Source organism: Phyllobates terribilis, unplaced genomic scaffold (genome assembly GCF_046119375.1).
Source record: "Phyllobates terribilis strain yellow unplaced genomic scaffold, ASM4611937v1 Scaffold_74__1_contigs__length_7073193, whole genome shotgun sequence".
Taxonomy (NCBI): Eukaryota; Metazoa; Chordata; class Amphibia; order Anura; family Dendrobatidae; genus Phyllobates; species Phyllobates terribilis.
Window position 1 is genome coordinate 619,905 of NW_027362834.1, and position 25,945 is coordinate 645,849.

A 25,945-nucleotide genomic window follows, 5' to 3' on the forward strand; every position below is an offset into this window, starting at 1 on the left:
ATGCCCTTGTTATTAACAGCAGCCTTTTAAACTCACCTGAGCTAACAGGTATGTGCGCTGGTTACTCTGCTGCGCTTAAAATTTCTTTTTTGGTTTGCTACAATGCCTTTTCTGAAACGTTGTCTCCTTCTGCTGGAACACTGACTTCTTTCATTTAATGCCTGCAGACTATAAAAGAGAACCCAACCCAAAAAGTTTGGTTGATTAGTCTGTGGCATTCTGTTAAACTGTTGCTTATGGCGGTCTCTGTGAGCTTCTCAGCGACATTCAGCCAGCCAGGTATCCTGCCTGCAGTAGATGGAATGTGGCAATGGAACGCTGGCTGCGCGTGTCATAATAGGCTCTGAGCCTTTATATACCTGTGCACAGCAGCAGCCACCTTCAGTCTGCTGCTGGACAGCCAGCAGCAGCAGCAGCAGGAGAGGTATGTAATCAGGAGCCCTCCTGCTAAGGGTAGACAGCTGCTCGTTCCACCCCACCCCCCGCCTTAATTGGTTCTCCTCCCTTCCAACGGTGTTGAGGCGGGTGGGAACAGCAGGGGGTGAAGGTGCTGTGTTTAAAGAGGTGGAGTTATGCAGATCTAAAACGCGTGGATTGCAGCAGCAGCAAGCCGAAAAGTGCAGGCATGTAAGGGATCTAGAGGTTGACAACATGTCTTCTTAACGGGAGTCCAGGAGCTCATCTCCACAAATGGACTTTTCAGGATCCTTGGGTGGCTCCGTAGTTTGAAACCAATTCTGGTTATCGCTTCTCGGCCTTTTGGCTAAGATCAAGTGTAGTATCTGTTCTTATCAGTTTAATATCTGATACGTCCCCTATCTGGGGACCATATATTAAATGGATTTTTAGAACAGGGAGATGGAAAAAGAGCTTGCTCTGTCCACTCCACGCATTGACCTGGTATTGCAGTATCTCCAGGACCGGTGCACCCCTTCTTTAATGCAGTTTCTAAAATCAGAAAGAATTGAATTCAATGTTTTTTGTTCATTTTGCTTGTTTGTCGGATTTGGGGATGGACTCTTTGGCTTTGCTTTTCTTCTCCTCATTGGATTTTTCATGTTCAAAGTTGCAGAAGGCAGATTACAAGCTCAATTTGGTTCAACTTCAGCAACTGTGCATTGCATTGCCATGTAATGTGATGCAATGCTATCTTTCTAGCTCTCCCTTTTTACTTCCTTTTGGATAAACAGACATATTAGGCAAGCATTTTGGAGCTTTCACCTAAATAACTACAGGTGGTGAGATAAGCTGCACAATATAATTGACCTTTCAGTATATTGTTGCACACACACCATCTATTTAGCAAATGCCCTTGTTATCAACAGCAGCCTTTTAAACTCACCTGAGCTAACAGGTATGTGCGCTGGTTACTCTGCTGCGCTTAAAATTTCTTTTTTGGTTTGCTACAATGCCTTTTCTGAAACGTTGTCTCCTTCTGCTGGAACACTGACTTCTTTCATTTAATGCCTGCAGACTATAAAAGAGAACCCAACCCAAAAAGTTTGGTTGATTAGTCTGTGGCATTCTGTTAAACTGTTGCTTATGGCGGTCTCTGTGAGCTTCTCAGCGACATTCAGCCAGCCAGGTATCCTGCCTGCAGTAGATGGAATGTGGCAATGGAACGCTGGCTGCGCGTGTCATAATAGGCTCTGAGCCTTTATATACCTGTGCACAGCAGCAGCCACCTTCAGTATGCTGCTGGACAGCCAGCAGCAGCAGCAGCAGGAGAGGTATGTAATCAGGAGCCCTCCTGCTAAGGGTAGACAGCTGCTCGTTCCACCCCACCCCCCGCCTTAATTGGTTCTCCTCCCTTCCAACGGTGTTGAGGCGGGTGGGAACAGCAGGGGGTGAAGGTGCTGTGTTTAAAGAGGTGGAGGTATGCAGATCTAAAACGCGTGGATTGCAGCAGCAGCAAGCCGAAAAGTGCAGGCATGTAAGGGATCTAGAGGTTGACAACATGTCTTCTTAACGGGAGTCCAGGAGCTCATCTCCACAAATGGACTTTTCAGGATCCTTGGGTGGCTCCGTAGTTTGAAACCAATTCTGGTTATCGCTTCTCGGCCTTTTGGCTAAGATCAAGTGTAGTATCTGTTCTTATCAGTTTAATATCTGATACGTCCCCTATCTGGGGACCATATATTAAATGGATTTTTAGAACAGGGAGATGGAAAAAGAGCTTGCTCTGTCCACTCCACGCATTGACCTGGTATTGCAGTATCTCCAGGACCGGTGCACCCCTTCTTTAATGCAGTTTCTAAAATCAGAAAGAATTGAATTCAATGTTTTTTGTTCATTTTGCTTGTTTGTCGGATTTTGGGATGGACTCTTTGGCTTTGCTTTTCTTCTCCTCATTGGATTTTTCATGTTCAAAGTTGCAGAAGGCAGATTACAAGCTCATTTTGGTTCAACTTCAGCAACTGTGCATTGCATTGCCATGTAATGTGATGCAATGCTATCTTTCCAGCTCTCCCTTTTTACTTCCTTTTGGATAAACAGACATATTATTCAAGCATTTTGGAGCTTTCACCTAAATAACTACAGGTGGTGAGATAAGCTGCACAATATAATTGACCTTTCAGTATATTGTTGCACACACACCATCTATTTAGCAAATGCCCTTGTTATCAACAGCAGCCTTTTAAACTCACCTGAGCTAACAGGTATGTGCGCTGGTTACTCTGCTGCGCTTAAAATCTCTTTTTTGGTTTGCTACAATGCCTTTTCTGAAACGTTGTCTCCTTCTGCTGGAACACTGACTTCTTTCATTTAATGCCTGCAGACTATAAAAGAGAACCCAACCCAAAAAGTTTGGTTGATTAGTCTGTGGCATTCTGTTAAACTGTTGCTTATGGCGGTCTCTGTGAGCTTCTCAGCGACATTCAGCCAGCCAGGTATCCTGCCTGCAGTAGATGGAATGTGGCAATGGAACGCTGGCTGCGCGTGTCATAATAGGCTCTGAGCCTTTATATACCTGTGCACAGCAGCAGCCACCTTCAGTCTGCTGCTGGACAGCCAGCAGCAGCAGCAGCAGGAGAGGTATGTAATCAGGAGCCCTCCTGCTAAGGGTAGACAGCTGCTCGTTCCACCCCACCCCCCGCCTTAATTGGTTCTCCTCCCTTCCAACGGTGTTGAGGCGGGTGGGAACAGCAGGGGGTGAAGGTGCTGTGTTTAAAGAGGTGGAGTTATGCAGATCTAAAATGCGTGGATTGCAGCAGCAGCAAGCCGAAAAGTGCAGGCATGTAAGGGATCTAGAGGTTGACAACATGTCTTCTTAACGGGAGTCCAGGAGCTCATCTCCACAAATGGACTTTTCAGGATCCTTGGGTGGCTCCGTAGTTTGAAACCAATTCTGGTTATCGCTTCTCGGCCTTTTGGCTAAGATCAAGTGTAGTATCTGTTCTTATCAGTTTAATATCTGATACGTCCCCTATCTGGGGACCATATATTAAATGGATTTTTAGAACAGGGAGATGGAAAAAGAGCTTGCTCTGTCCACTCCACGCATTGACCTGGTATTGCAGTATCTCCAGGACCGGTGCACCCCTTCTTTAATGCAGTTTCTAAAATCAGAAAGAATTGAATTCAATGTTTTTTGTTCATTTTGCTTGTTTGTCGGATTTGGGGATGGACTCTTTGGCTTTGCTTTTCTTCTCCTCATTGGATTTTTCATGTTCAAAGTTGCAGAAGCCAGATTACAAGCTCATTTTGGTTCAACTTCAGCAACTGTGCATTGCATTGCCATGTAATGTGATGCAATGCTATCTTTCTAGCTCTCCCTTTTTACTTCCTTTTGGATAAACAGACATATTAGGCAAGCATTTTGGAGCTTTCACCTAAATAACTACAGGTGGTGAGATAAGCTGCACAATATAATTGACCTTTCAGTATATTGTTGCACACACACCATCTATTTAGCAAATGCCCTTGTTATCAACAGCAGCCTTTTAAACTCACCTGAGCTAACAGGTATGTGCGCTGGTTACTCTGCTGCGCTTAAAATTTCTTTTTTGGTTTGCTACAATGCCTTTTCTGAAACGTTGTCTCCTTCTGCTGGAACACTGACTTCTTTCATTTAATGCCTGCAGACTATAAAAGAGAACCCAACCCAAAAAGTTTGGTTGATTAGTCTGTGGCATTCTGTTAAACTGTTGCTTATGGCGGTCTCTGTGAGCTTCTCAGCGACATTCAGCCAGCCAGGTATCCTGCCTGCAGTAGATGGAATGTGGCAATGGAACGCTGGCTGCGCGTGTCATAATAGGCTCTGAGCCTTTATATACCTGTGCACAGCAGCAGCCACCTTCAGTCTGCTGCTGGACAGCCAGCAGCAGCAGCAGGAGAGGTATGTAATCAGGAGCCCTCCTGCTAAGGGTAGACAGCTGCTCGTTCCACCCCACCCCTCGCCTTAATTGGTTCTCCTCCCTTCCAACGGTGTTGAGGCGGGTGGGAACAGCAGGGGGTGAAGGTGCTGTGTTTAAAGAGGTGGAGTTATGCAGATCTAAAACGCGTGGATTGCAGCAGCAGCAAGCCGAAAAGTGCAGGCATGTAAGGGATCTAGAGGTTGACAACATGTCTTCTTAACGGGAGTCCAGGAGCTCATCTCCACAAATGGACTTTTCAGGATCCTTGGGTGGCTCCGTAGTTTGAAACCAATTCTGGTTATCGCTTCTCGGCCTTTTGGCTAAGATCAAGTGTAGTATCTGTTCTTATCAGTTTAATATCTGATACGTCCCCTATCTGGGGACCATATATTAAATGGATTTTTAGAACAGGGAGATGGAAAAAGAGCTTGCTCTGTCCACTCCACGCATTGACCTGGTATTGCAGTATCTCCAGGACCGGTGCACCCCTTCTTTAATGCAGTTTCAAAAATCAGAAAGAATTGAATTCAATGTTTTTTGTTCATTTTGCTTGTTTGTCGGATTTGGGGATGGACTCTTTGGCTTTGCTTTTCTTCTCCTCATTGGATTTTTCATGTTCAAAGTTGCAGAAGCCAGATTACAAGCTCATTTTGGTTCAACTTCAGCAACTGTGCATTGCATTGCCATGTAATGTGATGCAATGCTATCTTTCTAGCTCTCCCTTTTTACTTCCTTTTGGATAAACAGACATATTAGGCAAGCATTTTGGAGCTTTCACCTAAATAACTACAGGTGGTGAGATAAGCTGCACAATATAATTGACCTTTCAGTATATTGTTGCACACACACCATCTATTTAGCAAATGCCCTTGTTATCAACAGCAGCCTTTTAAACTCACCTGAGCTAACAGGTATGTGCGCTGGTTACTCTGCTGCGCTTAAAATTTCTTTTTTGGTTTGCTACAATGCCTTTTCTGAAACGTTGTCTCCTTCTGCTGGAACACTGACTTCTTTCATTTAATGCCTGCAGACTATAAAAGAGAACCCAACCCAAAAAGTTTGGTTGATTAGTCTGTGGCATTCTGTTAAACTGTTGCTTATGGCGGTCTCTGTGAGCTTCTCAGCGACATTCAGCCAGCCAGGTATCCTGCCTGCAGTAGATGGAATGTGGCAATGGAACGCTGGCTGCGCGTGTCATAATAGGCTCTGAGCCTTTATATACCTGTGCACAGCAGCAGCCACCTTCAGTCTGCTGCTGGACAGCCAGCAGCAGCAGCAGCAGGAGAGGTATGTAATCAGGAGCCCTCCTGCTAAGGGTAGACAGCTGCTCGTTCCACCCCACCCCCCGCCTTAATTGGTTCTCCTCCCTTCCAACGGTGTTGAGGCGGGTGGGAACAGCAGGGGGTGAAGGTGCTGTGTTTAAAGAGGTGGAGTTATGCAGATCTAAAACGCGTGGATTGCAGCAGCAGCAAGCCGAAAAGTGCAGGCATGTAAGGGATCTAGAGGTTGACAACATGTCTTCTTAACGGGAGTCCAGGAGCTCATCTCCACAAATGGACTTTTCAGGATCCTTGGGTGGCTCCGTAGTTTGAAACCAATTCTGGTTATCGCTTCTCGGCCTTTTGGCTAAGATCAAGTGTAGTATCTGTTCTTATCAGTTTAATATCTGATACGTCCCCTATCTGGGGACCATACATTAAATGGATTTTTAGAACAGGGAGATGGAAAAAGAGCTTGCTCTGTCCACTCCACGCATTGACCTGGTATTGCAGTATCTCCAGGACCGGTGCAACCCTTCTTTAATGCAGTTTCTAAAATCAGAAAGAATTGAATTCAATGTTTTTTGTTCATTTTGCTTGTTTGTCGGATTTGGGGATGGACTCTTTGGCTTTGCTTTTCTTCTCCTCATTGGATTTTTCATGTTCAAAGTTGCAGAAGCCAGATTACAAGCTCATTTTGGTTCAACTTCAGCAACTGTGCATTGCATTGCCATGTAATGTGATGCAATGCTATCTTTCTAGCTCTCCCTTTTTACTTCCTTTTGGATAAACAGACATATTAGGCAAGCATTTTGGAGCTTTCACCTAAATAACTACAGGTGGTGAGATAAGCTGCACAATATAATTGACCTTTCAGTATATTGTTGCACACACACCATCTATTTAGCAAATGCCCTTGTTATCAACAGCAGCCTTTTAAACTCACCTGAGCTAACAGGTATGTGCGCTGGTTACTCTGCTGCGCTTAAAATTTCTTTTTTGGTTTGCTACAATGCCTTTTCTGAAACGTTGTCTCCTTCTGCTGGAACACTGACTTCTTTCATTTAATGCCTGCAGACTATAAAAGAGAACCCAACCCAAAAAGTTTGGTTGATTAGTCTGTGGCATTCTGTTAAACTGTTGCTTATGGCGGTCTCTGTGAGCTTCTCAGCGACATTCAGCCAGCCAGGTATCCTGCCTGCAGTAGATGGAATGTGGCAATGGAACGCTGGCTGCGCGTGTCATAATAGGCTCTGAGCCTTTATATACCTGTGCACAGCAGCAGCCACCTTCAGTCTGCTGCTGGACAGCCAGCAGCAGCAGCAGCAGGAGAGGTATGTAATCAGGAGCCCTCCTGCTAAGGGTAGACAGCTGCTCGTTCCACCCCACCCCCCGCCTTAATTGGTTCTCCTCCCTTCCAACGGTGTTGAGGCGGGTGGGAACAGCAGGGGGTGAAGGTGCTGTGTTTAAAGAGGTGGAGTTATGCAGATCTAAAACGCGTGGATTGCAGCAGCAGCAAGCCGAAAAGTGCAGGCATGTAAGGGATCTAGAGGTTGACAACATGTCTTCTTAACGGGAGTCCAGGAGCTCATCTCCACAAATGGACTTTTCAGGATCCTTGGGTGGCTCCGTAGTTTGAAACCAATTCTGGTTATCGCTTCTCGGCCTTTTGGCTAAGATCAAGTGTAGTATCTGTTCTTATCAGTTTAATATCTGATACGTCCCCTATCTGGGGACCATATATTAAATGGATTTTTAGAACAGGGAGATGGAAAAAGAGCTTGCTCTGTCCACTCCACGCATTGACCTGGTATTGCAGTATCTCCAGGACCGGTGCACCCCTTCTTTAATGCAGTTTCTAAAATCAGAAAGAATTGAATTCAATGTTTTTTGTTCATTTTGCTTGTTTGTCGGATTTGGGGATGGACTCTTTGGCTTTGCTTTTCTTCTCCTCATTGGATTTTTCATGTTCAAAGTTGCAGAAGCCAGATTACAAGCTCATTTTGGTTCAACTTCAGCAACTGTGCATTGCATTGCCATGTAATGTGATGCAATGCTATCTTTCTAGCTCTCCCTTTTTACTTCCTTTTGGATAAACAGACATATTAGGCAAGCATTTTGGAGCTTTCACCTAAATAACTACAGGTGGTGAGATAAGCTGCACAATATAATTGACCTTTCAGTATATTGTTGCACACACACCATCTATTTAGCAAATGCCCTTGTTATCAACAGCAGCCTTTTAAACTCACCTGAGCTAACAGGTATGTGCGCTGGTTACTCTGCTGCGCTTAAAATTTCTTTTTTGGTTTGCTACAATGCCTTTTCTGAAACGCTGTCTCCTTCTGCTGGAACACTGACTTCTTTCATTTAATGCCTGCAGACTATAAAAGAGAACCCAACCCAAAAAGTTTGGTTGATTAGTCTGTGGCATTCTGTTAAACTGTTGCTTATGGCGGTCTCTGTGAGCTTCTCAGCGACATTCAGCCAGCCAGGTATCCTGCCTGCAGTAGATGGAATGTGGCAATGGAACGCTGGCTGCGCGTGTCATAATAGGCTCTGAGCCTTTATATACCTGTGCACAGCAGCAGCCACCTTCAGTCTGCTGCTGGACAGCCAGCAGCAGCAGCAGCAGGAGAGGTATGTAATTAGGAGCCCTCCTGCTAAGGGTAGACAGCTGCTCGTTCCACCCCACCCCCCGCCTTAATTGGTTCTCCTCCCTTCCAACGGTGTTGAGGCGGGTGGGAACAGCAGGGGGTGAAGGTGCTGTGTTTAAAGAGGTGGAGTTATGCAGATCTAAAACGCGTGGATTGCAGCAGCAGCAAGCCGAAAAGTGCAGGCATGTAAGGGATCTAGAGGTTGACAACATGTCTTCTTAACGGGAGTCCAGGAGCTCATCTCCACAAATGGACTTTTCAGGATCCTTGGGTGGCTCCGTAGTTTGAAACCAATTCTGGTTATCGCTTCTCGGCCTTTTGGCTAAGATCAAGTGTAGTATCTGTTCTTATCAGTTTAATATCTGATACGTCCCCTATCTGGGGACCATATATTAAATGGATTTTTAGAACAGGGAGATGGAAAAAGAGCTTGCTCTGTCCACTCCACGCATTGACCTGGTATTGCAGTATCTCCAGGACCGGTGCACCCCTTCTTTAATGCAGTTTCTAAAATCAGAAAGAATTGAATTCAATGTTTTTTGTTCATTTTGCTTGTTTGTCGGATTTGGGGATGGACTCTTTGGCTTTGCTTTTCTTCTCCTCATTGGATTTTTCATGTTCAAAGTTGCAGAAGGCAGATTACAAGCTCATTTTGGTTCAACCTCCGCAACTGTGCATTGCATTGCCATGTAATGTGATGCAATGCTATCTTTCTAGCTCTCCCTTTTTACTTCCTTTTGGATAAACAGACATATTAGGCAAGCATTTTGGAGCTTTCACCTAAATAACTACAGGTGGTGAGATAAGCTGCACAATATAATTGACCTTTCAGTATATTGTTGCACACACACCATCTATTTAGCAAATGCCCTTGTTATCAACAGCAGCCTTTTAAACTCACCTGAGCTAACAGGTATGTGCGCTGGTTACTCTGCTGCGCTTAAAATTTCTTTTTTGGTTTGCTACAATGCCTTTTCTGAAACGTTGTCTCCTTCTGCTGGAACACTGACTTCTTTCATTTAATGCCTGCAGACTATAAAAGAGAACCCAACCCAAAAAGTTTGGTTGATTAGTCTGTGGCATTCTGTTAAACTGTTGCTTATGGCGGTCTCTGTGAGCTTCTCAGCGACATTCAGCCAGCCAGGTATCCTGCCTGCAGTAGATGGAATGTGGCAATGGAACGCTGGCTGCGCGTGTCATAATAGGCTCTGAGCCTTTATATACCTGTGCACAGCAGCAGCCACCTTCAGTCTGCTGCTGGACAGCCAGCAGCAGCAGCAGCAGGAGAGGTATGTAATCAGGAGCCCTCCTGCTAAGGGTAGACAGCTGCTCGTTCCACCCCACCCCCCGCCTTAATTGGTTCTCCTCCCTTCCAACGGTGTTGAGGCGGGTGGGAACAGCAGGGGGTGAAGGTGCTGTGTTTAAAGAGGTGGAGTTATGCAGATCTAAAACGCGTGGATTGCAGCAGCAGCAAGCCGAAAAGTGCAGGCATGTAAGGGATCTAGAGGTTGACAACATGTCTTCTTAACGGGAGTCCAGGAGCTCATCTCCACAAATGGACTTTTCAGGATCCTTGGGTGGCTCCGTAGTTTGAAACCAATTCTGGTTATCGCTTCTCGGCCTTTTGGCTAAGATCAAGTGTAGTATCTGTTCTTATCAGTTTAATATCTGATACGTCCCCTATCTGGGGACCATATATTAAATGGATTTTTAGAACAGGGAGATGGAAAAAGAGCTTGCTCTGTCCACTCCACGCATTGACCTGGTATTGCAGTATCTCCAGGACCGGTGCACCCCTTCTTTAATGCAGTTTCTAAAATCAGAAAGAATTGAATTCAATGTTTTTTGTTCATTTTGCTTGTTTGTCGGATTTGGGGATGGACTCTTTGGCTTTGCTTTTCTTCTCCTCATTGGATTTTTCATGTTCAAAGTTGCAGAAGCCAGATTACAAGCTCATTTTGGTTCAACTTCAGCAACTGTGCATTGCATTGCCATGTAATGTGATGCAATGCTATCTTTCTAGCTCTCCCTTTTTACTTCCTTTTGGATAAACAGACATATTAGGCAAGCATTTTGGAGCTTTCACCTAAATAACTACAGGTGGTGAGATAAGCTGCACAATATAATTGACCTTTCAGTATATTGTTGCACACACACCATCTATTTAGCAAATGCCCTTGTTATCAACAGCAGCCTTTTAAACTCACCTGAGCTAACAGGTATGTGCGCTGGTTACTCTGCTGCGCTTAAAATTTCTTTTTTGGTTTGCTACAATGCCTTTTCTGAAACGTTGTCTCCTTCTGCTGGAACACTGACTTCTTTCATTTAATGCCTGCAGACTATAAAAGAGAACCCAACCCAAAAAGTTTGGTTGATTAGTCTGTGGCATTCTGTTAAACTGTTGCTTATGGCGGTCTCTGTGAGCTTCTCAGCGACATTCAGCCAGCCAGGTATCCTGCCTGCAGTAGATGGAATGTGGCAATGGAACGCTGGCTGCGCGTGTCATAATAGGCTCTGAGCCTTTATATACCTGTGCACAGCAGCAGCCACCTTCAGTCTGCTGCTGGACAGCCAGCAGCAGCAGCAGCAGGAGAGGTATGTAATTAGGAGCCCTCCTGCTAAGGGTAGACAGCTGCTCGTTCCACCCCACCCCCCGCCTTAATTGGTTCTCCTCCCTTCCAACGGTGTTGAGGCGGGTGGGAACAGCAGGGGGTGAAGGTGCTGTGTTTAAAGAGGTGGAGTTATGCAGATCTAAAACGCGTGGATTGCAGCAGCAGCAAGCCGAAAAGTGCAGGCATGTAAGGGATCTAGAGGTTGACAACATGTCTTCTTAACGGGAGTCCAGGAGCTCATCTCCACAAATGGACTTTTCAGGATCCTTGGGTGGCTCCGTAGTTTGAAACCAATTCTGGTTATCGCTTCTCGGCCTTTTGGCTAAGATCAAGTGTAGTATCTGTTCTTATCAGTTTAATATCTGATACGTCCCCTATCTGGGGACCATATATTAAATGGATTTTTAGAACAGGGAGATGGAAAAAGAGCTTGCTCTGTTCACTCCACGCATTGACCTGGTATTGCAGTATCTCCAGGACCGGTGCACCCCTTCTTTAATGCAGTTTCTAAAATCAGAAAGAATTGAATTCAATGTTTTTTGTTCATTTTGCTTGTTTGTCGGATTTGGGGATGGACTCTTTGGCTTTGCTTTTCTTCTCCTCATTGGATTTTTCATGTTCAAAGTTGCAGAAGCCAGATTACAAGCTCATTTTGGTTCAACCTCCGCAACTGTGCATTGCATTGCCATGTAATGTGATGCAATGCTATCTTTCTAGCTCTCCCTTTTTACTTCCTTTTGGATAAACAGACATATTAGGCAAGCATTTTGGAGCTTTCACCTAAATAACTACAGGTGGTGAGATAAGCTGCACAATATAATTGACCTTTCAGTATATTGTTGCACACACACCATCTATTTAGCAAATGCCCTTGTTATCAACAGCAGCCTTTTAAACTCACCTGAGCTAACAGGTATGTGCGCTGGTTACTCTGCTGCGCTTAAAATTTCTTTTTTGGTTTGCTACAATGCCTTTTCTGAAACGTTGTCTCCTTCTGCTGGAACACTGACTTCTTTCATTTAATGCCTGCAGACTATAAAAGAGAACCCAACCCAAAAAGTTTGGTTGATTAGTCTGTGGCATTCTGTTAAACTGTTGCTTATGGCGGTCTCTGTGAGCTTCTCAGCGACATTCAGCCAGCCAGGTATCCTGCCTGCAGTAGATGGAATGTGGCAATGGAACGCTGGCTGCGCGTGTCATAATAGGCTCTGAGCCTTTATATACCTGTGCACAGCAGCAGCCACCTTCAGTCTGCTGCTGGACAGCCAGCAGCAGCAGCAGCAGGAGAGGTATGTAATCAGGAGCCCTCCTGCTAAGGGTAGACAGCTGCTCGTTCCACCCCACCCCCCGCCTTAATTGGTTCTCCTCCCTTCCAACGGTGTTGAGGCGGGTGGGAACAGCAGGGGGTGAAGGTGCTGTGTTTAAAGAGGTGGAGTTATGCAGATCTAAAACGCGTGGATTGCAGCAGCAGCAAGCCGAAAAGTGCAGGCATGTAAGGGATCTAGAGGTTGACAACATGTCTTCTTAACGGGAGTCCAGGAGCTCATCTCCACAAATGGACTTTTCAGGATCCTTGGGTGGCTCCGTAGTTTGAAACCAATTCTGGTTATCGCTTCTCGGCCTTTTGGCTAAGATCAAGTGTAGTATCTGTTCTTATCAGTTTAATATCTGATACGTCCCCTATCTGGGGACCATATATTAAATGGATTTTTAGAACAGGGAGATGGAAAAAGAGCTTGCTTTGTCCACTCCACGCATTGACCTGGTATTGCAGTATCTCCAGGACCGGTGCACCCCTTCTTTAATGCAGTTTCTAAAATCAGAAAGAATTGAATTCAATGTTTTTTGTTCATTTTGCTTGTTTGTCGGATTTGGGGATGGACTCTTTGGCTTTGCTTTTCTTCTCCTCATTGGATTTCTCATGTTCAAAGTTGCAGAAGCCAGATGACAAGCTCATTTTGGTTCAACTTCAGCAACTGTGCATTGCATTGTCATGTAATGTGATGCAATGCTATCTATCTAGCTCTCCCTTTTTACTTCCTTTTGGATAAACAGACATATTAGGCAAGCATTTTGGAGCTTTCACCTAAATAACTACAGGTGGTGAGATAAGCTGCACAATATAATTGACCTTTCAGTATATTGTTGCACACACACCATCTATTTAGCAAATGCCCTTGTTATCAACAGCAGCCTTTTAAACTCACCTGAGCTAACAGGTATGTGCGCTGGTTACTCTGCTGCGCTTAAAATTTCTTTTTTGGTTTGCTACAATGCCTTTTCTGAAACGTTGTCTCCTTCTGCTGGAACACTGACTTCTTTCATTTAATGCCTGCAGACTATAAAAGAGAACCCAACCCAAAAAGTTTGGTTGATTAGTCTGTGGCATTCTGTTAAACTGTTGCTTATGGCGGTCTCTGTGAGCTTATCAGCGACATTCAGCCAGCCAGGTATCCTGCCTGCAGTAGATGGAATGTGGCAATGGAACGCTGGCTGCGCGTGTCATAATAGGCTCTGAGCCTTTATATACCTGTGCACAGCAGCAGCCACCTTCAGTCTGCTGCTGGACAGCCAGCAGCAGCAGCAGCAGGAGAGGTATGTAATCAGGAGCCCTCCTGCTAAGGGTAGACAGCTGCTCGTTCCACCCCACCCCCCGCCTTAATTGGTTCTCCTCCCTTCCAACGGTGTTGAGGCGGGTGGGAACAGCAGGGGGTGAAGGTGCTGTGTTTAAAGAGGTGGAGTTATGCAGATCTAAAACGCGTGGATTGCAGCAGCAGCAAGCCGAAAAGTGCAGGCATGTAAGGGATCTAGAGGTTGACAACATGTCTTCTTAACGGGAGTCCAGGAGCTCATCTCCACAAATGGACTTTTCAGGATCCTTGGGTGGCTCCGTAGTTTGAAACCAATTCTGGTTATCGCTTCTCGGCCTTTTGGCTAAGATCAAGTGTAGTATCTGTTCTTATCAGTTTAATATCTGATACGTCCCCTATCTGGGGACCATATATTAAATGGATTTTTAGAACAGGGAGATGGAAAAAGAGCTTGCTCTGTCCACTCCACGCATTGACCTGGTATTGCAGTATCTCCAGGACCGGTGCACCCCTTCTTTAATGCAGTTTCTAAAATCAGAAAGAATTGAATTCAATGTTTTTTGTTCATTTTGCTTGTTTGTCGGATTTGGGGATGGACTCTTTGGCTTTGCTTTTCTTCTCCTCATTGGATTTTTCATGTTCAAAGTTGCAGAAGCCAGATTACAAGCTCATTTTGGTTCAACCTCCGCAACTGTGCATTGCATTGCCATGTAATGTGATGCAATGCTATCTTTCTAGCTCTCCCTTTTTACTTCCTTTTGGATAAACAGACATATTAGGCAAGCATTTTTGAGCTTTCACCTAAATAACTACAGGTGGTGAGATAAGCTGCACAATATAATTGACCTTTCAGTATATTGTTGCACACACACCATCTATTTAGCAAATGCCCTTGTTATCAACAGCAGCCTTTTAAACTCACCTGAGCTAACAGGTATGTGCGCTGGTTACTCTGCTGCGCTTAAAATTTCTTTTTTGGTTTGCTACAATGCCTTTTCTGAAACGTTGTCTCCCTCTGCTGGAACACTGACTTCTTTCATTTAATGCCTGCAGACTATAAAAGAGAACCCAACCCAAAAAGTTTGGTTGATTAGTCTGTGGCATTCTGTTAAACTGTTGCTTATGGCGGTCTCTGTGAGCTTCTCAGCGACATTCAGCCAGCCAGGTATCCTGCCTGCAGTAGATGGAATGTGGCAATGGAACGCTGGCTGCGCGTGTCATAATAGGCTCTGAGCCTTTATATACCTGTGCACAGCAGCAGCCACCTTCAGTCTGCTGCTGGACAGCCAGCAGCAGCAGCAGCAGGAGAGGTATGTAATCAGGAGCCCTCCTGCTAAGGGTAGACAGCTGCTCGTTCCACCCCACCCCCCGCCTTAATTGGTTCTCCTCCCTTCCAACGGTGTTGAGGCGGGTGGGAACAGCAGGGGGTGAAGGTGCTGTGTTTAAAGAGGTGGAGTTATGCAGATCTAAAACGCGTGGATTGCAGCAGCAGCAAGCCGAAAAGTGCAGGCATGTAAGGGATCTAGAGGCTGACAACATGTCTTCTTAACGGGAGTCCAGGAGCTCATCTCCACAAATGGACTTTTCAGGATCCTTGGGTGGCTCCGTAGTTTGAAACCAATTCTGGTTATCGCTTCTCGGCCTTTTGGCTAAGATCAAGTGTAGTATCTGTTCTTATCAGTTTAATATCTGATACGTCCCCTATCTGGGGACCATATATTAAATGGATTTTTAGAACAGGGAGATGGAAAAAGAGCTTGCTCTGTCCACTCCACGCATTGACCTGGTATTGCAGTATCTCCAGGACCGGTGCACCCCTTCTTTAATGCAGTTTCTAAAATCAGAAAGAATTGAATTCAATGTTTTTTGTTCATTTTGCTTGTTTGTCGGATTTGGGGATGGACTCTTTGGCTTTGCTTTTCTTCTCCTCATTGGATTTCTCATGTTCAAAGTTGCAGAAGCCAGATTACAAGCTCATTTTGGTTCAACTTCAGCAACTGTGCATTGCATTGCCATGTAATGTGATGCAATGCTATCTTTCTAGCTCTCCCTTTTTACTTCCTTTTGGATAAACAGACATATTAGGCAAGCATTTTGGAGCTTTCACCTAAATAACTACAGGTGGTGAGATAAGCTGCACAATATAATTGACCTTTCAGTATATTGTTGCACACACACCATCTATTTAGCAAATGCCCTTGTTATCAACAGCAGCCTTTTAAACTCACCTGAGCTAACAGGTATGTGCGCTGGTTACTCTGCTGCGCTTAAAATTTCTTTTTTGGTTTGCTACAATGCCTTTTCTGAAACGTTGTCTCCTTCTGCTGGAACACTGACTTCTTTCATTTAATGCCTGCAGACTATAAAAGAGAACCCAACCCAAAAAGTTTGGTTGATTAGTCTGTGGCATTCTGTTAAACTGTTGCTTATGGCGGTCTCTGTGAGCTTCTCAGCGACATTCAGCCAGCCAGGTATCCTGCCTGCAGTAGATGGAATGTGGCAATGGAACGCTGGCTGCGCGTGTCATAATAGGCTCTGAGCCTTTATATACCTGTACACAGCAGCAGCCACCTTCAGTCTGCTGCTGGACAGCCAGCAGCAGCAGCAGCAGGAGAGGTATGTAATCAGGAGCCCTCCTGCTAAGGGTAGACAGCTGCTCGTTCCACCCCACCCCCCGCCTTAATTGGTTCTCCTCCCTTCCAACGGTGTTGAGGCGGGTGGGAACAGCAGGGGGTGAAGGTGCTGTGTTTAAAGAGGTGGAGTTATGCAGATCTAAAACGCGTGGATTGCAGCAGCAGCAAGCCGAAAAGTGCAGGCATGTAAGGGATCTAGAGGTTGACAACATGTCTTCTTAACGGGAGTCCAGGAGCTCATCTCCACAAATGGACTTTTCAGGATCCTTGGGTGGCTCCGTAGTTTGAAACCAATTCTGGTTATCGCTTCTCGGCCTTTTGGCTAAGATCAAGTGTAGTATCTGTTCTTATCAGTTTAATATCTGATACGTCCCCTATCTGGGGACCATATATTAAATGGATTTTTAGAACAGGGAGATGGAAAAAGAGCTTGCTCTGTCCACTCCACGCATTGACCTGGTATTGCAGTATCTCCAGGACCGGTGCACCCCTTCTTTAATGCAGTTTCTAAAATCAGAAAGAATTGAATTCAATGTTTTTTGTTCATTTTGCTTGTTTGTCGGATTTGGGGATGGACTCTTTGGCTTTGCTTTTCTCCTCCTCATTGGATTTTTCATGTTCAAAGTTGCAGAAGCCAGATTACAAGCTCATTTTGGTTCAACCTCCGCAACTGTGCATTGCATTGCCATGTAATGTGATGCAATGCTATCTTTCTAGCTCTCCCTTTTTACTTCCTTTTGGATAAACAGACATATTAGGCAAGCATTTTGGAGCTTTCACCTAAATAACTACAGGTGGTGAGATAAGCTGCACAATATAATTGACCTTTCAGTATATTGTTGCACACACACCATCTATTTAGCAAATGCCCTTGTTATCAACAGCAGCCTTTTAAACTCACCTGAGCTAACAGGTATGTGCGCTGGTTACTCTGCTGCGCTTAAAATTTCTTTTTTGGTTTGCTACATTGCCTTTTCTGAAACGTTGTCTCCTTCTGCTGGAACACTGACTTCTTTCATTTAATGCCTGCAGACTATAAAAGAGAACCCAACCCAAAAAGTTTGGTTGATTAGTCTGTGGCATTCTGTTAAACTGTTGCTTATGGCGGTCTCTGTGAGCTTCTCAGCGACATTCAGCCAGCCAGGTATCCTGCCTGCAGTAGATGGAATGTGGCAATGGAACGCTGGCTGCGCGTGTCATAATAGGCTCTGAGCCTTTATATACCTGTGCACAGCAGCAGCCACCTTCAGTCTGCTGCTGGACAGCCAGCAGCAGCAGCAGCAGGAGAGGTATGTAATCAGGAGCCCTCCTGCTAAGGGTAGACAGCTGCTCGTTCCACCCCACCCCCCGCCTTAATTGGTTCTCCTCCCTTCCAACGGTGTTGAGGCGGGTGGGAACAGCAGGGGGTGAAGGTGCTGTGTTTAAAGAGGTGGAGTTATGCAGATCTAAAACGCGTGGATTGCAGCAGCAGCAAGCCGAAAAGTGCAGGCATGTAAGGGATCTAGAGGTTGACAACATGTCTTCTTAACGGGAGTCCAGGAGCTCATCTCCACAAATGGACTTTTCAGGATCCTTGGGTGGCTCCGTAGTTTGAAACCAATTCTGGTTATCGCTTCTCGGCCTTTTGGCTAAGATCAAGTGTAGTATCTGTTCTTATCAGTTTAATATCTGATACGTCCCCTATCTGGGGACCATATATTAAATGGATTTTTAGAACAGGGAGATGGAAAAAGAGCTTGCTCTGTCCACTCCACGCATTGACCTGGTATTGCAGTATCTCCAGGACCGGTGCACCCCTTCTTTAATGCAGTTTCTAAAATCAGAAAGAATTGAATTCAATGTTTTTTGTTCATTTTGCTTGTTTGTCGGATTTGGGGATGGACTCTTTGGCTTTGCTTTTCTTCTCCTCATTGGATTTTTCATGTTCAAAGTTGCAGAAGCCAGATTACAAGCTCATTTTGGTTCAACTTCAGCAACTGTGCATTGCATTGCCATGTAATGTGATGCAATGCTATCTTTCTAGCTCTCCCTTTTTACTTCCTTTTGGATAAACAGACATATTAGGCAAGCATTTTGGAGCTTTCACCTAAATAACTACAGGTGGTGAGATAAGCTGCACAATATAATTGACCTTTCAGTATATTGTTGCACACACACCATCTATTTAGCAAATGCCCTTGTTATCAACAGCAGCCTTTTAAACTCACCTGAGCTAACAGGTATGTGCGCTGGTTACTCTGCTGCGCTTAAAATTTCTTTTTTGGTTTGCTACAATGCCTTTTCTGAAACGTTGTCTCCTTCTGCTGGAACACTGACTTCTTTCATTTAATGCCTGCAGACTATAAAAGAGAACCCAACCCAAAAAGTTTGGTTGATTAGTCTGTGGCATTCTGTTAAACTGTTGCTTATGGCGGTCTCTGTGAGCTTCTCAGCGACATTCAGCCAGCCAGGTATCCTGCCTGCAGTAGATGGAATGTGGTAATGGAACGCTGGCTGCGCGTGTCATAATAGGCTCTGAGCCTTTATATACCTGTGCACAGCAGCAGCCACCTTCAGTCTGCTGCTGGACAGCCAGCAGCAGCAGCAGGAGAGGTATGTAATCAGGAGCCCTCCTGCCAAGGGTAGACAGCTGCTCGATCCACCCCACCCCCCGCCTTAATTGGTTCTCCTCCCTTCCAACGGTGTTGAGGCGGGTGGGAACAGCAGGGGGTGAAGGTGCTGTGTTTAAAGAGGTGGAGTTATGCAGATCTAAAACGCGTGGATTGCAGCAGCAGCAAGCCGAAAAGTGCAGGCATGTAAGGGATCTAGAGGTTGACAACATGTCTTCTTAACGGGAGTCCAGGAGCTCATCTCCACAAATGGACTTTTCAGGATCCTTGGGTGGCTCCGTAGTTTGAAACCAATTCTGGTTATCGCTTCTCGGCCTTTTGGCTAAGATCAAGTGTAGTATCTGTTCTTATCAGTTTAATATCTGATACGTCCCCTATCTGGGGACCATATATTAAATGGATTTTTAGAACAGGGAGATGGAAAAAGAGCTTGCTCTGTCCACTCCACGCATTGACCTGGTATTGCAGTATCTCCAGGACCGGTGCACCCCTTCTTTAATGCAGTTTCTAAAATCAGAAAGAATTGAATTCAATGTTTTTTGTTCATTTTGCTTGTTTGTCGGATTTGGGGATGGTCTCTTTGGCTTTGCTTTTCTTCTCCTCATTGGATTTTTCATGTTCAAAGTTGCAGAAGCCAGATTACAAGCTCATTTTGGTTCAACTTCAGCAACTGTGCATTGCATTGCCATGTAATGTGATGCAATGCTATCTTTCTAGCTCTCCCTTTTTACTTCCTTTGGGATAAACAGACATATTAGGCAAGCATTTTGGAGCTTTCACCTAAATAACTACAGGTGGTGAGATAAGCTGCACAATATAATTGACCTTTCAGTATATTGTTGCACACACACCATCTATTTAGCAAATGCCCTTGTTATCAACAGCAGCCTTTTAAACTCACCTGAGCTAACAGGTATGTGCGCTGGTTACTCTGCTGCGCTTAAAATTTCTTTTTTGGTTTGCTACAATGCCTTTTCTGAAACGTTGTCTCCTTCTGCTGGAACACTGACTTCTTTCATTTAATGCCTGCAGACTATAAAAGAGAACCCAACCCAAAAAGTTTGGTTGATTAGTCTGTGGCATTCTGTTAAACTGTTGCTTATGGCGGTCTCTGTGAGCTTCTCAGCGACATTCAGCCAGCCAGGTATCCTGCCTGCAGTAGATGGAATGTGGCAATGGAACGCTGGCTGCGCGTGTCATAATAGGCTCTGAGCCTTTATATACCTGTGCACAGCAGCAGCCACCTTCAGTCTGCTGCTGGACAGCCAGCAGCAGCAGCAGCAGGAGAGGTATGTAATCAGGAGCCCTCCTGCTAAGGGTAGACAGCTGCTCGTTCCACCCCACCCCCCGCCTTAATTGGTTCTCCTCCCTTCCAACGGTGTTGAGGCGGGTGGGAACAGCAGGGGGTGAAGGTGCTGTGTTTAAAGAGGTGGAGTTATGCAGATCTAAAACGCGTGGATTGCAGCAGCAGCAAGCCGAAAAGTGCAGGCATGTAAGGGATCTAGAGGTTGACAACATGTCTTCTTAACGGGAGTCCAGGAGCTCATCTCCACAAATGGACTTTTCAGGATCCTTGGGTGGCTCCGTAGTTTGAAACCAATTCTGGTTATCGCTTCTCGGCCTTTTGGCTAAGATCAAGTGTAGTATCTGTTCTTATCAGTTTAATATCTGATACGTCCCCTATCTGGGGACCATATATTAAATGGATTTTTAGAACAGGGAGATGGAAAAAGAGCTTGCTCTGTCCACTCCACGCATTGACCTGGTATTGCAGTATCTCCAGGACCGGTGCACCCCTTCTTTAATGCAGTTTCTAAAATCAGAAAGAATTGAATTCAATGTTTTTTGTTCATTTTGCTTGTTTGTCGGATTTGGGGATGGACTCTTTGGCTTTGCTTTTCTTCTCCTCATTGGATTTTTCATGTTCAAAGTTGCAGAAGCCAGATTACAAGCTCATTTTGGTTCAACTTCAGCAACTGTGCATTGCATTGCCATGTAATGTGATGCAATGCTATCTTTCTAGCTCTCCCTTTTTACTTCCTTTTGGATAAACAGACATATTAGGCAAGCATTTTGGAGCTTTCACCTAAATAACTACAGGTGGTGAGATAAGCTGCACAATATAATTGACCTTTCAGTATATTGTTGCACACACACCATCTATTTAGCAAATGCCCTTGTTATCAACAGCAGCCTTTTAAACTCACCTGAGCTAACAGGTATGTGCGCTGGTTACTCTGCTGCGCTTAAAATTTCTTTTTTGGTTTGCTACAATGCCTTTTCTGAAACGTTGTCTCCTTCTGCTGGAACACTGACTTCTTTCATTTAATGCCTGCAGACTATAAAAGAGAACCCAACCCAAAAAGTTTGGTTGATTAGTCTGTGGCATTCTGTTAAACTGTTGCTTATGGCGGTCTCTGTGAGCTTCTCAGCGACATTCAGCCAGCCAGGTATCCTGCCTGCAGTAGATGGAATGTGGCAATGGAACGCTGGCTGCGCGTGTCATAATAGGCTCTGAGCCTTTATATACCTGTGCACAGCAGCAGCCACCTTCAGTCTGCTGCTGGACAGCCAGCAGCAGCAGCAGCAGGAGAGGTATGTAATCAGGAGCCCTCCTGCTAAGGGTAGACAGCTGCTCGTTCCACCCCACCCCCCGCCTTAATTGGTTCTCCTCCCTTCCAACGGTGTTGAGGCGGGTGGGAACAGCAGGGGGTGAAGGTGCTGTGTTTAAAGAGGTGGAGTTATGCAGATCTAAAACGCGTGGATTGCAGCAGCAGCAAGCCGAAAAGTGCAGGCATGTAAGGGATCTAGAGGTTGACAACATGTCTTCTTAACGGGAGTCCAGGAGCTCATCTCCACAAATGGACTTTTCAGAATCCTTGGGTGGCTCCGTAGTTTGAAACCAATTCTGGTTATCGCTTCTCGGCCTTTTGGCTAAGATCAAGTGTAGTATCTGTTCTTATCAGTTTAATATCTGATACGTCCCCTATCTGGGGACCATATATTAAATGGATTTTTAGAACAGGGAGATGGAAAAAGAGCTTGCTCTGTCCACTCCACGCATTGACCTGGTAATGCAGTATCTCCAGGACCGGTGCACCCCTTCTTTAATGCAGTTTCTAAAATCAGAAAGAATTGAATTCAATGTTTTTTGTTCATTTTGCTTGTTTGTCGGATTTGGGGATGGACTCTTTGGCTTTGCTTTTCTTCTCCTCATTGGATTTTTCATGTTCAAAGTTGCAGAAGCCAGATTACAAGCTCATTTTGGTTCAACTTCAGCAACTGTGCATTGCATTGCCATGTAATGTGATGCAATGCTATCTTTCTAGCTCTCCCTTTTTACTTCCTTTTGGATAAACAGACATATTAGGCAAGCATTTTGGAGCTTTCACCTAAATAACTACAGGTGGTGAGATAAGCTGCACAATATAATTGACCTTTCAGTATATTGTTGCACACACACCATCTATTTAGCAAATGCCCTTGTTATCAACAGCAGCCTTTTAAACTCACCTGAGCTAACAGGTATGTGCGCTGGTTACTCTGCTGCGCTTAAAATTTCTTTTTTGGTTTGCTACAATGCCTTTTCTGAAACGTTGTCTCCTTCTGCTGGAACACTGACTTCTTTCATTTAATGCCTGCAGACTATAAAAGAGAACCCAACCCAAAAAGTTTGGTTGATTAGTCTGTGGCATTCTGTTAAACTGTTGCTTATGGCGGTCTCTGTGAGCTTCTCAGCGACATTCAGCCAGCCAGGTATCCTGCCTGCAGTAGATGGAATGTGGCAATGGAACGCTGGCTGCGCGTGTCATAATAGGCTCTGAGCCTTTATATACCTGTGCACAGCAGCAGCCACCTTCAGTCTGCTGCTGGACAGCCAGCAGCAGCAGCAGCAGGAGAGGTATGTAATCAGGAGCCCTCCTGCTAAGGGTAGACAGCTGCTCGTTCCACCCCACCCCCCGCCTTAATTGGTTCTCCTCCCTTCCAACGGTGTTGAGGCGGGTGGGAACAGCAGGGGGTGAAGGTGCTGTGTTTAAAGAGGTGGAGTTATGCAGATCTAAAACGCGTGGATTGCAGCAGCAGCAAGCCGAAAAGTGCAGGCATGTAAGGGATCTAGAGGTTGACAACATGTCTTCTTAACGGGAGTCCAGGAGCTCATCTCCACAAATGGACTTTTCAGGATCCTTGGGTGGCTCCGTAGTTTGAAACCAATTCTGGTTATCGCTTCTCGGCCTTTTGGCTAAGATCAAGTGTAGTATCTGTTCTTATCAGTTTAATATCTGATACGTCCCCTATCTGGGGACCATATATTAAATGGATTTTTAGAACAGGGAGATGGAAAAAGAGCTTGCTCTGTCCACTCCACGCATTGACCTGGTATTGCAGTATCTCCAGGACCGGTGCACCCCTTCTTTAATGCAGTTTCTAAAATCAGAAAGAATTGAATTCAATGTTTTTTGTTCATTTTGCTTGTTTGTCGGATTTGGGGATGGACTCTTTGGCTTTGCTTTTCTTCTTCTCATTGGATTTTTCATGTTCAAAGTTGCAGAAGCCAGATTACAAGCTCATTTTGGTTCAACTTCAGCAACTGTGCATTGCATTGCCATGTAATGTGATGCAATGCTATCTTTCTAGCTCTCCCTTTTTACTTCCTTTTGGATAAACAGACATATTAGGCAAGCATTTTGGAGCTTTCACCTAAATAACTACAGGTGGTGAGATAAGCTGCACAATATAATTGACCTTTCAGTATATTGTTGCACACACACCATCTATTTAGCAAATGCCCTTGTTATCAACAGCAGCCTTTTAAACTCACCTGAGCTAACAGGTATGTGCGCTGGTTACTCTGCTGCGCTTAAAATTTCTTTTTTGGTTTGCTACAATGCCTTTTCTGAAACGTTGTCTCCTTCTGCTGGAACACTGACTTCTTTCATTTAATGCCTGCAGACTATAAAAGAGAACCCAACCCAAAAAGTTTGGTTGATTAGTCTGTGGCATTCTGTTAAACTGTTGCTTATGGCGGTCTCTGTGAGCTTCTCAGCGACATTCAGCCAGCCAGGTATCCTGCCTGCAGTAGATGGAATGTGGCAATGGAACGCTGGCTGCGCGTGTCATAATAGGCTCTGAGCCTTTATATACCTGTGCACAGCAGCAGCCACCTTCAGTCTGCTGCTGGACAGCCAGCAGCAGCAGCAGCAGGAGAGGTATGTAATCAGGAGCCCTCCTGCTAAGGGTAGACAGCTGCTCGTTCCACCCCACCCCCCGCCTTAATTGGTTCTCCTCCCTTCCAACGGTGTTGAGGCGGGTGGGAACAGCAGGGGGTGAAGGTGCTGTGTTTAAAGAGGTGGAGTTATGCAGATCTAAAACGCGTGGATTGCAGCAGCAGCAAGCCGAAAAGTGCAGGCATGTAAGGGATCTAGAGGTTGACAACATGTCTTCTTAACGGGAGTCCAGGAGCTCATCTCCACAAATGGACTTTTCAGGATCCTTGGGTGGCTCCGTAGTTTGAAACCAATTCTGGTTATCGCTTCTCGGCCTTTTGGCTAAGATCAAGTGTAGTATCTGTTCTTATCAGTTTAATATCTGATACGTCCCCTATCTGGGGACCATATATTAAATGGATTTTTAGAACAGGGAGATGGAAAAAGAGCTTGCTCTGTCCACTCCACGCATTGACCTGGTATTGCAGTATCTCCAGGACCGGTGCACCCCTTCTTTAATGCAGTTTCTAAAATCAGAAAGAATTGAATTCAATGTTTTTTGTTCATTTTGCTTGTTTGTCGGATTTGGGGATGGACTCTTTGGCTTTGCTTTTCTTCTCCTCATTGGATTTTTCATGTTCAAAGTTGCAGAAGCCAGATTACAAGCTCATTTTGGTTCAACTTCAGCAACTGTGCATTGCATTGCCATGTAATGTGATGCAATGCTATCTTTCTAGCTCTCCCTTTTTACTTCCTTTTGGATAAACAGACATATTAGGCAAGCATTTTGGAGCTTTCACCTAAATAACTACAGGTGGTGAGATAAGCTGCACAATATAATTGACCTTTCAGTATATTGTTGCACACACACCATCTATTTAGCAAATGCCCTTGTTATCAACAGCAGCCTTTTAAACTCACCTGAGCTAACAGGTATGTGCGCTGGTTACTCTGCTGCGCTTAAAATTTCTTTTTTGGTTTGCTACAATGCCTTTTCTGAAACGTTGTCTCCTTCTGCTGGAACACTGACTTCTTTCATTTAATGCCTGCAGACTATAAAAGAGAACCCAACCCAAAAAGTTTGGTTGATTAGTCTGTGGCATTCTGTTAAACTGTTGCTTATGGCGGTCTCTGTGAGCTTCTCAGCGACATTCAGCCAGCCAGGTATCCTGCCTGCAGTAGATGGAATGTGGCAATGGAACGCTGGCTGCGCGTGTCATAATAGGCTCTGAGCCTTTATATACCTGTGCACAGCAGCAGCCACCTTCAGTCTGCTGCTGGACAGCCAGCAGCAGCAGCAGCAGGAGAGGTATGTAATCAGGAGCCCTCCTGCTAAGGGTAGACAGCTGCTCGTTCCACCCCACCCCCCGCCTTAATTGGTTCTCCTCCCTTCCAACAGTGTTGAGGCGGGTGGGAACAGCAGGGGGTGAAGGTGCTGTGTTTAAAGAGGTGGAGTTATGCAGATCTAAAACGCGTGGATTGCAGCAGCAGCAAGCTGAAAAGTGCAGGCATGTAAGGGATCTAGAGGTTGACAACATGTCTTCTTAACGGGAGTCCAGGAGCTCATCTCCACAAATGGACTTTTCAGGATCCTTGGGTGGCTCCGTAGTTTGAAACCAATTCTGGTTATCGCTTCTCAGCCTATTGGCTAAGATCAAGTGTAGTATCTGTTCTTATCAGTTTAATATCTGATACGTCCCCTATCTGGGGACCATATATTAAATGGATTTTTAGAACAGGGAGATGGAAAAAGAGCTTGCTCTGTCCACTCCACGCATTGACCTGGTATTGCAGTATCTCCAGGACCGGTGCACCCCTTCTTTAATGCAGTTTCTAAAATCAGAAAGAATTGAATTCAATGTTTTTTGTTCATTTTGCTTGTTTGTCGGATTTGGGGATGGACTCTTTGGCTTTGCTTTTCTTCTCCTCATTGGATTTTTCATGTTCAAAGTTGCAGAAGCCAGATTACAAGCTCATTTTGGTTCAACTTCAGCAACTGTGCATTGCATTGCCATGTAATGT

General features: G+C 45.1%; 20 non-coding genes across 20 annotated transcripts; all 20 read left to right on the forward strand.

Moving 5' to 3' along the window:
• Window positions 1-743: 743 nt before the first annotated feature.
• LOC141196675 (U2 spliceosomal RNA) lies at window positions 744-934 on the forward strand. Its single transcript, XR_012269075.1, has one exon. It is a non-coding gene; the product is annotated as a U2 spliceosomal RNA (small nuclear RNA).
• Window positions 935-2,049: 1,115 nt separating this feature from the next.
• On the forward strand, window positions 2,050-2,240 carry LOC141196677 (U2 spliceosomal RNA). The gene has a single exon (XR_012269077.1). It is a non-coding gene; the product is annotated as a U2 spliceosomal RNA (small nuclear RNA).
• Window positions 2,241-3,355: 1,115 nt separating this feature from the next.
• On the forward strand, window positions 3,356-3,546 carry LOC141196678 (U2 spliceosomal RNA). The gene has a single exon (XR_012269078.1). It is a non-coding gene; the product is annotated as a U2 spliceosomal RNA (small nuclear RNA).
• Window positions 3,547-4,658: 1,112 nt separating this feature from the next.
• LOC141196679 (U2 spliceosomal RNA) lies at window positions 4,659-4,849 on the forward strand. The gene has a single exon (XR_012269079.1). It is a non-coding gene; the product is annotated as a U2 spliceosomal RNA (small nuclear RNA).
• Window positions 4,850-5,964: 1,115 nt separating this feature from the next.
• LOC141195861 (U2 spliceosomal RNA) lies at window positions 5,965-6,155 on the forward strand. The gene has a single exon (XR_012268435.1). It is a non-coding gene; the product is annotated as a U2 spliceosomal RNA (small nuclear RNA).
• Window positions 6,156-7,270: 1,115 nt separating this feature from the next.
• On the forward strand, window positions 7,271-7,461 carry LOC141196680 (U2 spliceosomal RNA). The gene has a single exon (XR_012269080.1). It is a non-coding gene; the product is annotated as a U2 spliceosomal RNA (small nuclear RNA).
• Window positions 7,462-8,576: 1,115 nt separating this feature from the next.
• LOC141196681 (U2 spliceosomal RNA) lies at window positions 8,577-8,767 on the forward strand. The gene has a single exon (XR_012269081.1). It is a non-coding gene; the product is annotated as a U2 spliceosomal RNA (small nuclear RNA).
• A 1,115-nt stretch (window positions 8,768-9,882) lies between these two features.
• Window positions 9,883-10,073, forward strand: LOC141196683 (U2 spliceosomal RNA). Its single transcript, XR_012269083.1, has one exon. It is a non-coding gene; the product is annotated as a U2 spliceosomal RNA (small nuclear RNA).
• Window positions 10,074-11,188: 1,115 nt separating this feature from the next.
• On the forward strand, window positions 11,189-11,379 carry LOC141195838 (U2 spliceosomal RNA). The gene has a single exon (XR_012268413.1). It is a non-coding gene; the product is annotated as a U2 spliceosomal RNA (small nuclear RNA).
• A 1,115-nt stretch (window positions 11,380-12,494) lies between these two features.
• On the forward strand, window positions 12,495-12,685 carry LOC141195863 (U2 spliceosomal RNA). The gene has a single exon (XR_012268437.1). It is a non-coding gene; the product is annotated as a U2 spliceosomal RNA (small nuclear RNA).
• A 1,115-nt stretch (window positions 12,686-13,800) lies between these two features.
• LOC141196684 (U2 spliceosomal RNA) lies at window positions 13,801-13,991 on the forward strand. Its single transcript, XR_012269084.1, has one exon. It is a non-coding gene; the product is annotated as a U2 spliceosomal RNA (small nuclear RNA).
• Window positions 13,992-15,106: 1,115 nt separating this feature from the next.
• On the forward strand, window positions 15,107-15,297 carry LOC141196685 (U2 spliceosomal RNA). Its single transcript, XR_012269085.1, has one exon. It is a non-coding gene; the product is annotated as a U2 spliceosomal RNA (small nuclear RNA).
• Window positions 15,298-16,412: 1,115 nt separating this feature from the next.
• LOC141196686 (U2 spliceosomal RNA) lies at window positions 16,413-16,603 on the forward strand. The gene has a single exon (XR_012269086.1). It is a non-coding gene; the product is annotated as a U2 spliceosomal RNA (small nuclear RNA).
• A 1,115-nt stretch (window positions 16,604-17,718) lies between these two features.
• On the forward strand, window positions 17,719-17,909 carry LOC141196687 (U2 spliceosomal RNA). Its single transcript, XR_012269087.1, has one exon. It is a non-coding gene; the product is annotated as a U2 spliceosomal RNA (small nuclear RNA).
• A 1,112-nt stretch (window positions 17,910-19,021) lies between these two features.
• LOC141196689 (U2 spliceosomal RNA) lies at window positions 19,022-19,212 on the forward strand. Its single transcript, XR_012269089.1, has one exon. It is a non-coding gene; the product is annotated as a U2 spliceosomal RNA (small nuclear RNA).
• Window positions 19,213-20,327: 1,115 nt separating this feature from the next.
• Window positions 20,328-20,518, forward strand: LOC141196690 (U2 spliceosomal RNA). The gene has a single exon (XR_012269090.1). It is a non-coding gene; the product is annotated as a U2 spliceosomal RNA (small nuclear RNA).
• Window positions 20,519-21,633: 1,115 nt separating this feature from the next.
• LOC141195832 (U2 spliceosomal RNA) lies at window positions 21,634-21,824 on the forward strand. The gene has a single exon (XR_012268407.1). It is a non-coding gene; the product is annotated as a U2 spliceosomal RNA (small nuclear RNA).
• Window positions 21,825-22,939: 1,115 nt separating this feature from the next.
• LOC141196691 (U2 spliceosomal RNA) lies at window positions 22,940-23,130 on the forward strand. Its single transcript, XR_012269091.1, has one exon. It is a non-coding gene; the product is annotated as a U2 spliceosomal RNA (small nuclear RNA).
• A 1,115-nt stretch (window positions 23,131-24,245) lies between these two features.
• Window positions 24,246-24,436, forward strand: LOC141196692 (U2 spliceosomal RNA). The gene has a single exon (XR_012269092.1). It is a non-coding gene; the product is annotated as a U2 spliceosomal RNA (small nuclear RNA).
• Window positions 24,437-25,551: 1,115 nt separating this feature from the next.
• Window positions 25,552-25,742, forward strand: LOC141195948 (U2 spliceosomal RNA). The gene has a single exon (XR_012268519.1). It is a non-coding gene; the product is annotated as a U2 spliceosomal RNA (small nuclear RNA).
• The last annotated feature ends 203 nt before the right edge of the window (window positions 25,743-25,945 follow it).